The following is an 18791-nucleotide window of genomic DNA, read 5'->3' as shown; positions in this document are numbered from 1 at the left end:
GCTCTGATCAGGCCCTACACCCAAACAAGGGCACTGCGTTCATCCACCTCTGGCCTGCTCGCCTCCCTACCACTGAGGAAGTACAGTTCCCGCTCAGCCCAGTCAAAACTGTTCGCTGCTCTGGCCCCCCAATGGTGGAACAAACTCCCTCACGACGCCAGGACAGCGGAGTCAATCACCACCTTCCGGAGACACCTGAAACCCCACCTCTTTAAGGAATACCTAGGATAGGATAAAGTAATCCTTCTCACCCCCCCCCCCCTTTTAAGATTTAGATGCACTATTGTAAAGTGACTGTTCCACTGGATGTCATAAGGTGAATGCACCAATTTGTAAGTCGCTCTGGATAAGAGCGTCTGCTAAATGACTTAAATGTAAATGTAAATGTAACTTGGGTTGAACATTTCAGGTAGCCTTCCACAAGCTTCCCACAATAAGCTGGGTGAATTTTGGCCCATTCCTCCTGACAGGGCTGGTGTAACTGAGTCAGGTTCGTAGGCCTCCTTGCTCGCACACACTTTTTCAGTTATGCCCACACATTTTCTAGAGGATTGAGGTCAGGGCGTTGTGATGGCCACTCCAATACCTTGACTTTGATGTCCTTAAGCCATTTTGCCACAACTTTGGAAGTATGCTTGGGGTCATTGTCCATTTGGAAGACCCATTTGCGACCAAGCTTTAACTTCCTGACTGATGTCTTGAGATGTTGCTTTAATATATCCACATCTATTTTGTGAGGTGCACCAGATCCTCCTGCAGCAAAGCACCCCCACAACATGATGCTGCCAACCCCGTGCTTCACGGTTGGGATAGTGTTCTTCCGCTTATGGCCAAACAGTTATATTTTTGTTTCATGAGAGCAGAGGGCATTTTTCCAAAAAGTACGATCTTTGTCCCCATGTGCAGTTGCAAACCGTAGTCTTTTTTTATGATGGTTTTGGAGCAGTGGCTTCTTCCTTGCTGAGATGCCTTTCAGGTTATGTCGATATAGGACTCATTTTACTGTGGATATATATACTTTTGTACATGTGTCCTCCAGCATCTTCACAAGGTCCTTTGCTGTTCTGTGATTGATTTGCACTTTTCGCACCAAAGTACGTTCATCTCTAGAAGACAAAACATTTCTCCTCCCTGAGCGGTATGGCGGCTGTGTGGTCCCATGGTGTTTATACTTGCGTACTATTGTTTGTACAGATGAACATGGTACCTTCAGGCATTTTGAAATTGCTCCCAAGGATGAACCAGACTTGTGTTGTTCTACAATTTTTCTTCTGGGGTCTTGGCTGATTTCTTTAGATTTTTTTTTTTTTTTTTTTTTGATGTCAAGCATAGAGTCACTGAGTTTGAAGGTAGGCCTTGAAGTACATCCACAGGTACAGGGTAGGCCTTGAAGTCTATCACAGTGCCATCCGTTTTGTCACCAAAGCCCCATAAAGGCTGTCCAGCTAATTTACCCACCACTGCGACCTCTATGCTCTCGTTGGCTGGCCCTCGCTACATATTTGTTGCCAAACCCACTGTCTCCAGGTCATCTATAAGTCTTTGCTAGGTAAAGCCCCGTCTTATCTCAGCTTACTGGTCACCATAGCAACACCCACCCGTAGCACACGCTCCAGCAGGTATATCTCACTGGTCATCCCCAAAGCCAACACCTACTTTGGCCACCTTTCCTTCCTGTTCCCTCCTGGCAAAGACTGGATAGAATTGCAAAAACTACTGAAGCTGGAGACTTGTATCTCCCTCAATAACTTTAAGCATCAAGTTGTCAGAGCAACTTACCGATCACTGTGCCTGTTCACAGCCCATCTGTAAATAGCACACCCAACTACCTCATCCCCATACTGTTATTACTTTTTTGCTCCTTTGCTCCCCAATATCTCTACTTGCACATCATCATCTGCACATCTATCACTCCAGTGTTAATGCTAAATTGTAATTACTTTGCCACTATGGCCTATTTATTGTCTTACGTCCCTAACCTTACTACATCTGCACACACTGTACATATGTTTTTCTATTGTGTTATTGACTGTACGTTTGTTTATCCAATGTGTAACTCTGTGTTGTTGTTTTTGTCGCACTGCTTTGCTTTATCTTGGCCAGGTCGCAGTTGTAAATGGGAACTTGTTCTCAACTGGCCTACCTGGTTAAATAAAGGTGAAATACATTTTTTAAACAGTGTGTAGTGGGAAGAGGGTAGTTAGAGACAAAGTCCTGTCTGTATATCATAGTTAGTAAGCATACTCCACCTAAATTAGTTCTGATCAGTGCTCGCTGCTCACTTGGCTTCTGGGCATAGGATAAGCAGGAGAAAAACACCAGCATGACAGTGCATAATTTCCAAAGCCACATTAACACAAAAGTCTTTGATTGTCTTGTTCAAATTCATTAATACAACGTTTCTTCCGACTATAATTACAATTGTGGGTAATTTCTTTGGCTGAAAAGGCTACTTGCTTCTCTCACTTTGAATAAATGTGTATTTCCATTGGCATCAGGGGCACAAAGGCTGTCCAGCTAATTTAACCGGTTCATTTCTGACTAGGCTAAATAAGCACAGTCCTGCATGTTCTTTACATTTACAGTGCCTTCGAAAAGTATTCAGACCCCTTGACTCTTTCCACATTTTGTTACAGCCATATTCTACAATGGATTAAATACTTCCCCCCCCTCATCAATCCACACACAATACCCCATAATGACAAAGCAAAAACAGGTTTTTAGAAATGTTTTCTAATTTACTTAAAATAAAAAACTGAAATATCACATTTACATAAGTATTCAGACCCTTCACTCTGTACTTTGTTGAAGCACCTTTGCCAGCATTGAGCCTTCTTGGGTACGACACTGGAAGCTTGTATTTGGGGAGTTTCTTCCATTCTTCTCTGTAGATCCTCTTAAGCTCTGTCATGTTGGATGGGGAGTGTTTCTGCGTAGCTATTTTCAGGTCTCTCTAGAGATGTTTGATTGGGTTCAAGCCCGGGCTCTGGCCGGGCCACGAGGACATTCAGAGACTTGTCCTGAAGCCACTCCTGCGTTGTCTTGGCTGTGTGCTTAGGGTCGTTGTCCTGCTAGAAGGTGATTGTTCACTCTGGAGCAGGTTTTCATCAAGTATCTGTACTTTGCTCCGATCATCTTTGCCTTGATCCTGACTATTCTCCCATGTTACCACCACCATACATCACCATAGGGATGGTGCCAGGTTTCCTCCAGACGTGACGCTTGGCATTCAGGCCAAAGAGTTCAATCTTGGTTTCATTAGAACAGAAAATCTTGTTTCTCATAGTCTAAGAGTCTTTATGTGCCTTTTGGCAGACTCCAAGTGGGCGGTCATGTGCAATTTACTGAGGAATGGCTTCCATCTGGCCGCTCTACCATAAAGGCCTGATTGATGGAGTACTGCAGAGATCACTGTCCTTCTGGAAGATTCTCCCATCTCCACAGAGGAACTCTAGAGGTCTGTCAGAGTGACCATCGGTTTCTTGGGCACCTCCCTGACCAAGGCCCTTCACCCCCGATTGCTCAGTTTGTCCGGGCGGCCAGCTCTAGAAAGAGTCTCGGTGATTCCAAACTTCTTCCATTTAAGAATGATGGAGTCCACTGTGTTCTTGGGGACCTTAAATGCTGCAGACATTTTTTGGTACCCTTCCCCAGATCTGTGACACGACACAATCCTGTCTCTGAGCTCTACGGACAATTCCTTTGACTTTATGGCTTGGTTTTTGCTCTGACATGCACTGTCATCTGTGGGACCTTATATAGACAGGTGTGTGCACCTTTTCAAATCATATCCAATCAATTTAATTTACCACCGGTGGACTCCAAGCAATTTTTAAAAACATCAAGGATGCTCAATGGAAACAAGATGCACCTGAGCTCAATATCGAGTCTTATAGCAAAGGGTCTGAATACTTAGGTAAATAAGGTATCTGTTTTTTTTTTATACAGTTGCAAACATTTCTAAAAACTTGTTTTCGCATTGTCATTATGGGGTATTGTGTGTAGATTGAATAAGGCTGTAACGTGGACAAAGTCAAGGGGTCTGAATACTTTCCGAAGGCACTGTACATTTTAGTCATTAGGGTTATATGCCTTGCTCAAGGGAACATTGACATATTTTTCACTCAGTCGGCTCGAGGATTCGAACCAGCAACCTTTCCCAACACTCTTAAACCCGTAACCTCTTGGCTACTGCCACCCTTGTTATTATAACCAGCTGTACTGTTTAGTACAATCTGGACAAGGCCATTCTCAAGAGAGCATGTTCATTTACAACATGTCAATTTTATTCACCATCACCAAAAAAGTAACCGTCAAGTTTATTCATATTGAGGAATATTAAGTCCTAAATATGCCTTTTTTTAAATACGATCTTTCAGCCGAAACGCATATATAGTTAAATATTTAGCTGGTTTAAAAAGCATATCCTCTGTCACTTGACTTCTCTTTGAAAAGGAAATACCTTTAAAAAAATTCAGCCTCAAAAGTTAAATAATTCCACCAGAGAGGGAGTAGGTAGGGAGCGAGGCATTGAGACAGAGAGAACCTGAAATCAATGTTCCTTGGGGAGTTATTTAGAACTTGGAGCGTTCTAAAACTGTATACATGATTGCACTCTTATTAATTTAGACTACAGACTGTCTCATTTCCCTTCAAGCCAACACTTGGCCATGGGGAAACACAACAGGTTACTTTGCAAAAAAAGCCTTGAGGTAATGTCTAAGTTTAAAATGTAAAAATTCCAAAACAGGTTAAGTTGATAGGCTTAAAATGTACAGTCTAACAAGGTGTATGCTATAAAAAATATATATATATTTCAATAGCATGAACACTGCAGTTATTTAATAAGATACTATCTGAAAAACGTGATTGTTGAGCGTTGATGATTTCATGAATTGACTTGCAAGGACTGTTATCAGCCGTATATCTCCTCTGTTGTGCTAAGACTTCTCGTTCAAGCTTTGCCAAAGCAACTAAACCAAACACATAGGGCATTGCAGGGAACACAGGCACTTACATACAGTCTTCAGTAAAATATAAATGTATTCATAACAGCAGACAAGGCAATATATTCTACTAAAGCCAAGGGCAGAGCTGGTCGACTTAATACAAATGAATTATACAACAGCATACGGGTGGAATAGATTCAGTAATTTACTGTATGTACAGTAGATAAATGGGTCAGCCATATAGACATGTAAATGGAGATGGGTCAGACAGAGACAAAGTGCGCCTTTAGATCTCACACACAGGAAAATACAAGGTCAACAAAGTCTATCAGCAAATGGGAGAGAGAGAAACACTACTACACTGTAAACTCATTCTGGCTCTACTGTCTGCGCTGATGCATTAAGGATATTGCACAAATCCTAACTCTCTTAATCCTCTAATCTGCAGAAACCAGGGAATTGCTACCTGCATCTGTCAGTCTATGGGATTCGATGGCCACACTGCTAACATATGAACATCACATCCCCTTACAGAGATTTCCACATACACACGATGCCAATATCATCAGCTGTGATTTATGGAAAGCTGTCATGCTGATGTGCTTGCGATGGAAAATGCTGGTTGAGTGAGCAGGCACAGGTGTAGTATGGACGATAGTGTCTGACATGCTGTATCTATCACTATCAGTGTGAGCAGAAGAGGACAGAGAAGGATAACTAATCAACCAATGTGCTGCTGTATATCATATTATTGTGGACTAGAGCCAGTACACTACTTAATTCCAGAGGTCTTACAAAATTTGTTCCTGGTCGTCTTCCATGCAACTGGGTAATTTTATGGGCAATTTCACAGCAATGGAATTACACTTTGATTCAGATTTTTTACTTTCAAATGTATACCAAACAAAAACCATTGATTTCAAATTTTAACAAACCATACAACTCTATGCAATAGGACTACTTTGAAAAATGTACGCAGACAATTTCACAGAAACCCATTTACTTCAAGAACTGTGCATGTAAAGTTGAGTAATTGCTGTAAAATCTCTCTCAGTTTTCTATGCGACCACATTTTCCAAAAATACCAAATTAAATTCAAGACTCTCCAGAAAGAATACGGTGTCAGCTATGACATGACACCTTAACTTTTACATTTTTTATTTTGGTTATTGAACTACAGTAGGTGAAGTGGATTTACATCCGGTAATGGAATAACGTAACGAAATTACATCCTGGCCCCCTGATCTGTACTATGTTCTGGGTCATTGTCTTGTTGAAACACAAATGATAGTCTCACTAAGCGCAAACCAGATGGGATGGCGTATCATTGCAGAATGCTGTGGTAGCTATGGTGCTGTGCCTTGAATTCTAAATAAATCATAGACAGTTTCACCAGCAAAGCACCCTCACACCTCCTCCACCATCTTGACGGTAGGAACCACACATGCAGAGATCATCTGTTCACCTACTCTGCGTCCCACAAAGACACAGCAGTTGGGAACCAAAATTCTCAAATTTCAGACCAAACATCAGACCAATGGACAGATTTCCAAAGGTCTAATGTCCACTGCTCGTGTTTCTTGGACCAAGCAATTCCCTTCCTCTTATTGGTGTCCTTTAGTAGTGGTTTCTTTGCAGAAATTCAACCATGAAGGCCTGATTCATGCAATCTCCTCTGAACAGTTGATTTTTATTTATTTTATTTATTTCACATTTATTTAACCAGGTAGGCAAGTTGAGAACAAGTTCTAATTTACAATTGCGACCTGGCCAAGATAAAGCAAAGCAGTTCGACAGATACAACGACACAGAGTTACACATGGAGTAAAACAAACATACAGTCAATAATTCAGTATAAACAAGTCTATATACAATGTGAGCAAATTAGGTGAGATTAGGGAGGTAAAGACAAAAAAAGGCCATGGTGGCAAAGTAAATACAATATTGTCACGCCCTGGTCGAAGTATTTTGTGTTTTTCTTCATGTATTTGGTCAGGCCAGGGTGTGACATGGGTTTTTGTATGTGGAGTGTAGCTTAGTGGGGTTGTAGCTTAGTGGGGTGTTCTAGGAAAGTCTATGGCTGTCTGAAGTGGTTCTCAATCAGAGGCAGGTGTTTATCGTTGTCTCTGATTGGGAACCATATTTAGGCAGCCATATCCTTTGGTTGTATTGTGGGTGATTGTCCTGAGTGTCTTGATGTCCTTGTTAGATGTTAGTTGACACATGTATAGGCTGTTTCGGTTTTTGTTTTGTTTAGTTTAGTTTATTGTTTTGTAGTGTTCGTGTTTAGTCGTGTTTTACGTTTGTTTAAATAAACATGGATCGCAATCGACACGCTGCAGTTTGGTCCGACTCTCCTTCACCATTAGAAAACCGTGACAGAATCACCCACCACAAACGGACCAAGCAGCGTGTCAACAGGCAGGAGCCACAGAAGAGGCAACAGAGGCAGCAGCAGCAGGAGCAGCTGCAGTGGGAGAGGCTGCACTACCTGGAGAAATGGACTTGGGAGGAGATTCTAGACGGGAAAGGACCCTGGGAACAGCCTGGAGATTATTGTCGCCCCAAAGCCGAGCTGGAGCCAGCAAAAGCAGAGAGGCGGCATTATGAGGAGCTAGCACGGCAGAGCGGATGGAAGCCCGAGAGTCAGACCCAAACATTTCTTGGGGGGAGGCTCACAGGGAGTATGGCTACGCCAGGTAGGATACCTGAGCCAACTTCCTGTGGTTACCGGGGGGCTAGAGAGACCGGGCAGGCACCGTGTTATGCAGTGGTGCGCACGGTGTCCCCAGTGCGGGTGCATAGCCCGGTGCGGTATATTCATACTCCTCGTATCGGCCGGGCTAGAGTGGGCATCGAGCCAGGTAAGGTTGGGCAGGCTCGGTGCTCAAGAGCTCCAGTGCGCCTGCACGGTCCGGTCTATCCAGTACCACCTCCACACCCCAGCCCTCCGGTAGCAGTTCCCCGCACCAGGCTTCCTGTGCGTGTCCTCGGCCCAGTACCACCAGTGCCAGCACCACGCATCAGGCCTACAGTGCGCCTCGCCTCTCCTGCGCTGCCGGAGCCTCCCGCCTGTTCAGTGCTATCAGAGCCTTTCTCCTCTCCTGCGCTGCCTGTCCGGCGCCGCTGCCGGAGTCTCCCGCCTGTCCGGCGCCGCTGCCGGAGTCTCCCGCCTGTCCGGCGCCGCTGCCGGAGTCTCCCGCCTGTCCGGCGCCGCTGCCGGAGTCTCCCGCCTGTCCGGCGCCGCTGCCGGAGTCTCCTGCGCTGTCGGAGCCTTTCTCCTCTCCTGCGCTACCGGAGTCTCCTGTCTGTTCGGAGCCGTCAGAGCTGTCAGCCTGCATGGAGTAGTCAGAGCTGTCAGTCTGCAAGGAGCTGCCAGTCTGCATGAAGCAGCCAGAGCTGTCAGTCTGCATGAAGCAGTCAGAGCTGTCAGTCTGCATGGAGCAGTCAGAGCTGTCAGTCTGCATGGAGCAGCCAGAGCTGCCAGTCTACATGGAGCAGCCAGAGCTGCCAGTCTACATGGAGCAGCCAGAGCTGTCAGTCTGCATGAAGCAGTCAGAGCTGCCAGTCTGCAACGAGCTGCCAGTCTGCAACGAGCTGCCAGTCTGCAAGGAGCTGCCAGTCTGCAGGGAGCAGCCAGAGCTGCCAGTCTGCAGGGAGCAGCCAGAGCTGCCAGCCTGCATGGAGCAGTCAGAGCTGTCAGTCTGCATGAAGCTGCCAGTCTGCAAGGAGCTGTCAGTCTGCAAGGAGCTGTCAGCCTGCATGGAGCAGCAAGAGCTGTCAGCCTGTATGGAGCAGCCAGAGCTGCCAGTCTACATGGAGCAGCTAGAGCTGTCAGTCTGCATGGAACAGCCAGAGCTGCCAGTCTGCAAGGATCTGCCAGTCTGCAAGGATCTGCAAGGATCTGCCAGTCTGCAAGGATCTGCCAGTCTGCAAGGATCTGCCAGTCTGTAAAGCGCTGTCAGTCTGCAAGGAGTTGTCAGTCTGCAAGGAGCTGCCAGTCAGCAAGGTGCTGCCAGCCTGCATGGAGCAGCCAGAGCTGCCAGCCTGCATGGAGCAGTCAGAGCTGTCAGTCTGCATGAAGCAGCCAGAGCTGTCAGTCTGCAAGGAGCTGCCAGTCTGCAAGGAGCTGCCAGCCTGCATGGAGCAGCCAGAGCTGCCAGCCTGCATGGAGCAGCCAGAGCTGTCAGTCTGCAAGGAGCTGCCAGTCTGCAAGGAGCTGCCAGTCTGCAAGGAGCTGCCAGTCTGCAAGGAGCTGCCAGTCTGCAAGGAGCTGCCAGTCTGCAAGGAGCTGCCAGTCTGCATGAAGCAGCCAGAGCTGTCAGTCTGCATGAAGCAGTCAGAGCTGTCAGTCTGCATGGAGCAGTCAGAGCTGTCAGCTTGCATAGAGCAGCCAGAGCTGCCAGTCTACATGGAGCAGCCAGAGCTGCCAGTCTACATGGAGCAGCCAGAGCTGTCAGTCTGCATGAAGCAGTCAGAGCTGCCAGTCTGCAACGAGCTGCCAGTCTGCAACGAGCTGCCAGTCTGCAAGGAGCTGCCAGTCTGCAGGGAGCAGCCAGAGCTGCCAGTCTGCAGGGAGCAGCCAGAGCTGCCAGCCTGCATGGAGCAGTCAGAGCTGTCAGTCTGCATGAAGCTGCCAGTCTGCAAGGAGCTGTCAGTCTGCAAGGAGCTGTCAGCCTGCATGGAGCAGCAAGAGCTGTCAGCCTGTATGGAGCAGCCAGAGCTGCCAGTCTACATGGAGCAGCTAGAGCTGTCAGTCTGCATGGAACAGCCAGAGCTGCCAGTCTGCAAGGATCTGCCAGTCTGCAAGGATCTGCAAGGATCTGCCAGTCTGCAAGGATCTGCCAGTCTGCAAGGATCTGCCAGTCTGTAAAGCGCTGTCAGTCTGCAAGGAGTTGTCAGTCTGCAAGGAGCTGCCAGTCAGCAAGGTGCTGCCAGCCTGCATGGAGCAGCCAGAGCTGCCAGCCTGCATGGAGCAGTCAGAGCTGTCAGTCTGCATGAAGCAGCCAGAGCTGTCAGTCTGCAAGGAGCTGCCAGTCTGCAAGGAGCTGCCAGCCTGCATGGAGCAGCCAGAGCTGCCAGCCTGCATGGAGCAGCCAGAGCTGCCAGTCTGCAAGGAGCTGCCAGTCTGCAAGGAGCTGCCAGTCTGCAAGGAGCTGCCAGTCTGCAAGGAGCTGCCAGTCTGCAAGGAGCTGCCAGTCTGCAAGGAGCCGCCAGTCTGCCCAGCGCCGCCAGTGCCGCCAGTCTGCCCAGCGCCGCCAGTGCCCCCAGTCTGCCCAGCGCCGCCAGTCTGCCCAGCGCCGCCAGTCTGCCCAGCGCCGCCAGTCTGTCAGGATCAGTTAGATCCTCCAGTCAGCCAGGATCCGTCAGTCTGCCAGGATCCGCCAGAAGTGCCAGTCAGCCAGGGTCGGCCAGGATCCGCCAGTCGGCCAGGATCCGCCAGTCGGCCAGGATCCGCCAGTCGGCCAGGATCCGCCAGTCGGCCAGGATCCGCCAGTCGGCCAGGATCCGCCAGTCAGCCAGGATCCGCCAGTCAGCCAGGATCTGCCAGATCCGCTAGTCTGCCAGGATCCGCCAGTCAGCCAGACTCTTCCAGATCTGCCAGAACTGCCAGTCAACCAGGTTCTTACAGATCTGCCAGTCAACCAGGTTCTTACAGATCTGCCAGTCAACCAGGTTCTTACAGATCTGCCAGTCAGCCAGATTCTTCCAGCTCTGCCAGTCAACCAGGCTCTTCCAGATCTGCCAGTCAGCCAGACTCTTCCAGATCTGCCAGTCAACCAGGCTCTTCCAGATCTGCCAGTCAGCCAGAAGCTTCCACATCTGCCAGTCAACCAGGCTCTTCCAGATCTGCCAGTCAGCCAGGCTCTTCCAGAGCTGCCAGTCAGACTCTTCCAGATCTGCCGGGATCTGCCAGAACTGCGAGTCAGCCAGGATCTGTCAGTCGGCCAGGATCCGCCAGTCAGCCAGGATCCGCCAGTCAGCCAGGATCTGCCAGATCCGCTAGTCTGCCAGGATCCGCCAGTCAGCCAGACTCTTCCAGATCTGCCAGAACTGCCAGTCAACCAGAATCTTCCAAATCTGCCAGTCAACCAGGTTCTTACAGATCTGCCAGTCAGCCAGATTCTTCCAGCTCTGCCAGTCAACCAGGCTCTTCCAGATCTGCCAGTCAGCCAGACTCTTCCAGATCTGCCAGTCAACCAGGCTCTTCCAGATCTGCCAGTCAACCAGGCTCTTCCAGATCTGCCAGTCAATAAGATTCTTACAGATCTGCCAGTCAGCCAGATTCTTCCAGCTCTGCCAGTCAACCAGGCTCTTCCAGATCTGCCAGTCAGCCAGACTCTTCCAGATCTGCCAGTCAACCAGGCTCTTCCAGATCTGCCAGTCAATAAGATTCTTCCAGATCTGCCAGTCAGCCAGAAGCTTCCACATCTGCCAGTCAACCAGGCTCTTCCAGATCTGCCAGTCAGCCGGGATCTCCCAGAGCTGCCAGTCAACCAGGCTCTTCCAGAGCTGCCAGTCAGACTCTTCCAGATCTGCCGGGATCTGCCAGAACTGCGAGTCAGCCAGGATCTGTCAGTCGGCCAGGATCAGCCAGGATCTGGTAGATCCATCAACCTGCCTGAGCTTCCTCTTACTCCTGAGCTTCCTCTTACTCCTGAGCTTCCTCTTACTCCTGAGCTTCCTCTTACTCCTGAGCTTCCTTTCAACTCCTGAGCTTCCTTTCAACTCCTGAGCTTCCTTTCAACTCCTGAGCTTCCTTTCAACTCCTGAGCTTCCTTTCAACTCCTGAGCTTCCTTTCAACTCCTGAGCAACTCCTGAGCTTCCTTTCAACTCCTGAGCTTCACCTCAGTCCCGAGCTTCACCTCAGTCCCGATCTGGTCCTAAGTCTAGTGGGGTTCTGGGTGAGGACTACTAGGCCATGGTTGGCGGCGAGGTTGGACTATCCAGGGACGCAAGGAGAGGGGACTAAGACATTAACTGAGTGGGGTCCACGTCCCGCGCCGGAGCTGCCACCATGGACAGACGCCCACCCGGACCCTCCCTATTGATTTGAGGTGCGTTCGGGAGTCCGCACCTTAGGGGGGGGGGGGCGGTTCTGTCACACCCTGGTCGAAGTATTTTGTGTTTTTCTTCATGTATTTGGTCAGGCCAGGGTGTGACATGGGTTTTTGTATGTGGTGTGTAGCTTAGTGGGGTTGTAGCTTAGTGGGGTGTTCTAGGAAAGTCTATGGCTGTCTGAAGTGGTTCTCAATCAGAGGCAGGTGTTTATCGTTGTCTCTGATTGGGAACCATATTTAGGCAGCCATATTCTTTGGTTGTATTGTGGGTGATTGTCCTGAGTGTCTTGATGTCCTTGTTAGATGTTAGTTGACACATGTATAGGCTGTTTCGGTTTTCGTTTCGTTTATTGTTTTGTAGTGTTCGTGTTTAGTCGTGTTTTACGTTTGTTTAAATAAACACGGATCGCAATCGACACGCTGCAGTTTGGTCCGCCTCTCCTTCACCATTAGAAAACCATTTTGAAAATCGTAAACAATGTGCTTAACCTTTTTCACGTGTGAATTTCAAATATCTCTAACGGACTCCCCAGCATGAGTTTTTTTTATGTACGTGATGTCAGAATGCACTCACTGTTCCAAAATGTGATTGTTATGCAACAAGACAGTTAACCCACACTGCCCTCAAACCAAGGTACGCTGCCTGCTAATTATCTATTGAATATGTTTCAACTTGCAATTTCAAATCATTTTCAAACAAGGTTAATTTTCTAACAACAGTTTGAATTGAGGTGTGTTCCACGTTCTCATTATTTCACATAGAAGTTGCCCATTTCACTGTTGTGGACAATTTATATTTCACGTATTAATGAGTCGGACAAACTTCTCTTCAACAAGAGCCCAAGCACTTCCCCAGTGTTTCCCCAGATCAAGTATGCATATTTTTGCATATATCAAGTATGCAAAATGTCCCCCCCCCCGGCACATTTTCCAGCTGGCAACCAACCGCATTACCTTCATTGTTGTTTTTCTTACTAACAATAACTTTAAGATGTGTGCATTCCTGTCAAAGTAAGTGCCTTATTACATTATCATTAAAGTTTGTGTAGATCATGTTGTCATTTCTACTGTAGCTATGGAGCATAATGTATTTAATGTTTAATTCAAATGTTTTCAAATACTGGTTACAAATCATGCATTCGGATTCTTGCGTAGATTGTAATGGACATATTTGATGTGTGTAAAATACTTTTTTGAAGGTTGTACTGATTAATTAAGATGAGCTAAAGCTAAGCTTATTGCCAACTATGTGTGGCGCCATGTTTGTTGATATCTTACAACCCATTCTGGTTGTCACGTGAACGTCAGTCAGACCAAAGATGTTATAACAAAACGAGATGAAGGGTTGGTTCACTCGTCTAAACTTCCAGAAGTGAATGATGGTAGACAGCACACCCTCTTCAACATGCATAATGCAAACAGAACCAACTCATCTTGTAACCTCTTATCTTTGGTTGAAGCGAAAGAAACAAACCTGGCAGCTCGTACAAACTACCCATCGTCAGAACACTTTTGATTTTTAAAGTGTTTTCCTCAATTATTTAGATCACTGGTGAGCTCACCCGTGATGTGATGATTTGTAAATTGAAATTTAGCTCATTCATATTATGGTTTCTGTCAGCCAAGCGTTAGCTAAGTATGACCACTTGTGTTAGGTCACTTACCTCAAGTTAGTGCTACGACTAATGTAGCCTACATTTTCCGATTATGATGAGATTTGTGTTATGCTGTTGTTACTTCTGTGAATGTCTGAACATTGCATCCAAAAATAAACTGCTCACATTGAGGACATAGTCTTTACAATTTTATGTTTGTGTAAAATGTTTCTGTGAAAAAATAGTGTGGCCAGCTCAAACGCTGACTGTTCCGTCAACTTTAACTGGACGTTCAAAATAAGTGTTCTAATCACACCGTTTTGAGAGTATGCTGCTGGGACCACTGTAGAATGATCACACCTGTGTGTTCGAAACTGTCAAAAGGTTAAAAATTCAAGAGCTGTCTAGAAGGGACAAGATGAGGGGTCCTCTAAAATGTTCGCCCACAACCCAACCCCGTTTTTCATCCAGAAAAAAACCTGCAGACCACCGCCACGTGAAATCTCATAGAGCGGAAGTGCCAAGAAGGGGGAGGGATTAATGTGGAAGTTACCCTTATGTAATCCTCTTTTGTTTTCTTGGTGAAAGAACTACACTAGCATAGATATGTTGTTGGGCTTGGACTACCCCTTTAATAAGAGCTCTGCCTGTCTGGAGTACAGCACAGCACTGCAAATTGGACAGCTGTTATGATTGACGTTTTAATGCTGGTGATAACGGGCTGGTATCGTTCAACCTCAGAAAACCTATTACTAGACAGCACTGGTACAAAGCTGACACGGGGCTATTTCAGATTGCCTTAAGCAGTGTGGAGTATACAAACTGGAAAGGTTAACTGAAATCCTCTTCATTGCTCTCTGAATAAAACGTATTAGTAAATAAATAGCCAACTTATTAGTAAATACTGAGCTCCTTCATAGTGGAAAGGTTCTGCTGACTTGATTCACATGTACAATTTGTGTAAATACAACATGTTCCTGAGAAAGATGAGTGGACTAAAATCATACTGACAACAGAGCACCTACACAAAACTAAACTTATTCAGCATCAGGTGACATGGATATTGAGGTTATGTGCATGCGCACAAGATGACAATACATGCATGTGACACATGCATACTTGTCAAGCTTCTGCATGTGTTTACACGGTTCTGCATATGCTGAAGGCACTACCAGCACTTAGAAATTTTTATTTAGTCATACTTTCCTGTGGCTACATTATATGTACAGAACTATGTGGACACCCCTTCAAAATTGTGGATTCAGCTATTTCAGCCACAACTGTTGCTGACAGGTGTATAAAATCAAGCACACAGCCATGAAATCTCCACAGACAAACATTGTCAGTAGATTGGCCTTACTGGCACCGACATGGGATGAGACCTTTCCAACAGATCAGTTTGTCAAATTTCTTCCATGCTAGTGCTGCCCGGGTCTGTTATTGTGAAGTGGATACATCTAGGAGCAACAGCGGCTCAGCCGTGAAGTGGTAGACCACACAGCTGACAGAACGGAACACCAAGTGCTGATGCATGTAGCTCGTAAAAATGATTTGTCCTTGGTTGCAACACTCACTGCAGAGTTCCCAACTGCCTCTGGAAGCAACATCAGCACAATAAATGTTCGTTGGGAGCTTCACGAAATGGGTTTCTATAGCCGAGCAGCCTCACACAAGCATAATATCACCATGCTCAATGCCAAGCATCGGCTGAATTGGTGTAAAGCTCGCCGCCATTGGACTCTGGAGCAGTGGAAACGCATTCTGTGGAGTAATGAATCTCGCTTCACCACTTGGCAGTCCGACGGACGAATCTGGGCTTTGCGGATGCCAGGAGAACGCTACCTACCCCAATGCATAGTGCTAACTGTAAAGTTTTGTGGAGGAGGAATAATGGTCTGAGACTGTTTTTCATGGTTTGGGCTAGGCCCTTTAGTTCCAGTAAAGAGAAATCTTAACGATACAGCATACAATGATATTCTAGACGATTGTGTGATTCCAACTTTGTGGCAACAGTTTGGGGAAGGCTCTTTCCTGTTTCAGTATGACAATGCCCTGTGAACAAAGTGAGGTCCATACATAAATGGTTTATCGAGATCGATGTGGAAGAACTTGACTGGCCTGCACACAGCCCTGACCTCAACCCCCCAAAACATCGTTGAGATGAATTGGAACGCCGACTGCAAGCCAGGCTTAATCACCCAACATCAGTGCCGACTTCACTAATGCTCATTGCTGAATGGAAGCAAGTCCCTCCAGCAATGTTCCAAGATCTAGTGGAAAGCCTTCCCAGAGGAGTAGAGGATCTTAGTGCCCATTTAATGGCCATGATTTCGAAATGAGAGATGTTCGATGAGCAGGTGTCCAGATACTTTTGGTCATGTAGTTAATATTGTCTCACATTCCTACCTGCAAAAGGATCAACCACACTAACCCTAACTAGTAAAGCAAGTTAAAATATAATGTTATTGAACATTCTGGCTTTTAGAGGTCATGAAAGGAAACTTTCCTGATCCAAAGGCTAATTTATGCCGACACAGAATTCAATGAAATTCAACTTTGAGTTTGCAGGCTAATATTCAGGGAAACTGAACCATCTATGAATGGCTGTGGAGAGAGAGGATTATGTATTTTGGACAGAAATTATGATTAAACTCGTAAAATTAATGTAAATTGTTTGCAATCAATATCTTAGAAAAATAAACTGAGGATATATTAAATTCCATTGACAGCTGAGGGGGAGTAAAGAGAGCGACCATGGTGAATAGACCGGGACTTCATGATTGTGGTGCAAGAACGCAGCATGAATCACAAACACACTGAGACTTTACAAGGAGTCGTGCGCTTGGTCAATAGCCCTGCTACTCACGACAGTCCCATTAAAACAATACAGTATGGCGGAAAGACTGTAAGACTATATGCTTTATGTACTCATTGCGGTTTTTTAGGACACGTGTCCACAATTGTGACAGGGAGTTAGCCATTGAACTATTGACTTCCTCCGTATCACAAAAACCAGCACCACAGAACACACCGTCCAAGTCTATTAGACTGATCAGCGCATTCGTATTCATTTGAGAAACTCAGAACGGTGTGTCACAAGAAGAAAAAAAATCATAACATTACAAAGTGTTTGTCCCAGAAAGCTATATAAAAACAGGAGCTGTTTATAAATAAACGTATAAACAAGAGGCATTCTTACCTTGTAGAAAGGTGTGCTTTGTTTCACAGCATCGTTATGTCTCAGAAGAAGTTTAGTCCCATCCGAAGCACGCGGTCCTGTCTTGAATGTTTTTTTTTTTGCGAGTGAGGAAATATAAGCATATATTACGCTTTAAAGTATTAAAGTAATATGTATTTATGACCGACTCCGATAAATGGGCTTCTAGACATGGGTTGATAAGGTTGGAGAACAGTATATTGATTTGGGCTTCCCTAACTTACAAACGAACGAGAGCCAAGCTTGAACCTAATTCTACACCGCGCGCCTGCATAGAGCTAAAGCAGTTTGGAATCTACCATCCGCAGTGGGGAGGGTCGATCTATAACTAACCTCTATAGCTCATAGATGCATTGACATCAATCTCAAACTGGAATGTTTCTCTTAAATAGCCTGCTATTGGTTTTGTAAAAGAAAAACGGACTTTTGCCATGCTGCCTATTGGCATACTCAAACATTTCAATATCCTTCCTTCTTATCCAGGACATTATAATCTAGACCAGTATTTCCCAAACCTCTCCACAGCTACCCCAAGCCATTTGATATATTCCAATAGGCCTACTAGCGCGCTTGAATCAACTAGTCAACTAATCATCAAGCCGATTAGTAAAAACAAGTGTGCTATTAGGTCTACACTGTACTGTAATTGATCAAAAAAGTGGAATGATGGGCTGGGGTGAGGTGAGGGACCAGATACCAGGCAAATATCTAGAAAAAGATTGCGTTTTTTGTGTGTTCACGTCCAGTGAATGACACCTAACAATCACTAAGGAAATGATTGAATGAGATTATTCTGTAGGCATATTAAATAAAATCAAATGTATAACTGATGCCACTGGCGTAAATCAGTTTCTCTGGACCCCGCAAGGTTGGAGTTCGCGCCTCCCCCCTAAAAAAAAAAATTCGAATGTGTCAGACAGACAGAGAGTCACTCACAAAGTAAAGACTAGTACAGATTGCTGTCCATGGTGCTGAAATTGCGACATGTCTATGCAACTGCATGCCTGTCGAATACATGATAGGCTTCTATGGTTTTCGGGCATGTATAGCTTTGCTTTAGTTAATGGATAAATGTGTATTGGTAGGCCTATTTGGTTGTCAGATTTAACGAATTTATAGGTTTACACCGTGTCGGAATGCTGCCATTTTTAGACTGCTGGCAATAATGTAATTCGCCTACTTGTTCAGTAATTAAAGTAGGACATTCAAACATTGCAGATTGTAAAATACATGTTCTATGCAACAGCATGCTAATCAACTACCAATCGATTTAGAATATACGAATGTTCTGTGTAGGCTACCTGAACCAAAATGACATGAGCTGCCCTTGCGCTCTGTCCTAGTCTATTAAATGCAAATAATAGTCAGTCCACCCTCGAAACACTAGCTTACTAGGGATTGTTTCATTATGCAGTGTACTATCTATAGCTATATACCGTATTTAGCTGCTATTTAGCTGATATATACACTTTCTATCAAATAAAAATGACACATCAAATAGCCTATAGATATTATGGCGAATGAATTACAGTATTTGTGAGGAGGAAAAGGGCCACGCAGTTGGCAACGAGCAGTCTGTGGGCAGGCAGCACTCCAAAGTGATAGCATGCGGTGCAGATAGACATTGCTTTCCTTCTGATCCTGCAACCTCTAATGCATACAGGTAGGTATGCCTTATGATTGGTTCTGCTTGCTCTGGACTCCAGAGAAATGACATGATATCCCTACTTGATATTGGCCACTAACATGAATGAATTTCAGCTAAAAATGTAGGTGTAAAACACAGTTTGTTTATTTATCTTAAATGTTGAATATGCATTGCCGTTTTTGGCTGTAGTGACAGGTTACTTTTGCGCAGCCATTGTGCGCCTTTGTTCGCGCGTGCATGTGCGTGCGCGGGAGTTGCAAGTGTATACTTTTTAAACCGTCCCCTCGCCCATACCCGGGCGCGAACCAGGGACCTTCTGC

At 45.9% G+C, this 18791-nt stretch overlaps 1 protein-coding gene across 1 annotated transcript in view; it reads right to left on the bottom strand.

Moving 5' to 3' along the window:
* The window catches only part of LOC118391024 (teneurin-2-like), a 279332-nt gene extending 262289 nt beyond the window's left edge, over positions 1 to 17043 (bottom strand). The window contains exon 1 of the mRNA XM_052457754.1: positions 16806 to 17043. The gene's annotated coding sequence lies outside the window, so the exon portion shown is untranslated. The remainder of the gene's footprint in view (positions 1 to 16805) is intronic.
* Between the last annotated feature and the right edge of the window lie 1748 nt (positions 17044 to 18791).

Source organism: Oncorhynchus keta, chromosome 12 (genome assembly GCF_023373465.1).
Source record: "Oncorhynchus keta strain PuntledgeMale-10-30-2019 chromosome 12, Oket_V2, whole genome shotgun sequence".
Classification (NCBI taxonomy): domain Eukaryota; kingdom Metazoa; phylum Chordata; class Actinopteri; order Salmoniformes; family Salmonidae; genus Oncorhynchus; species Oncorhynchus keta.
This window is presented reverse-complemented; position numbering and strand designations above follow the sequence as displayed.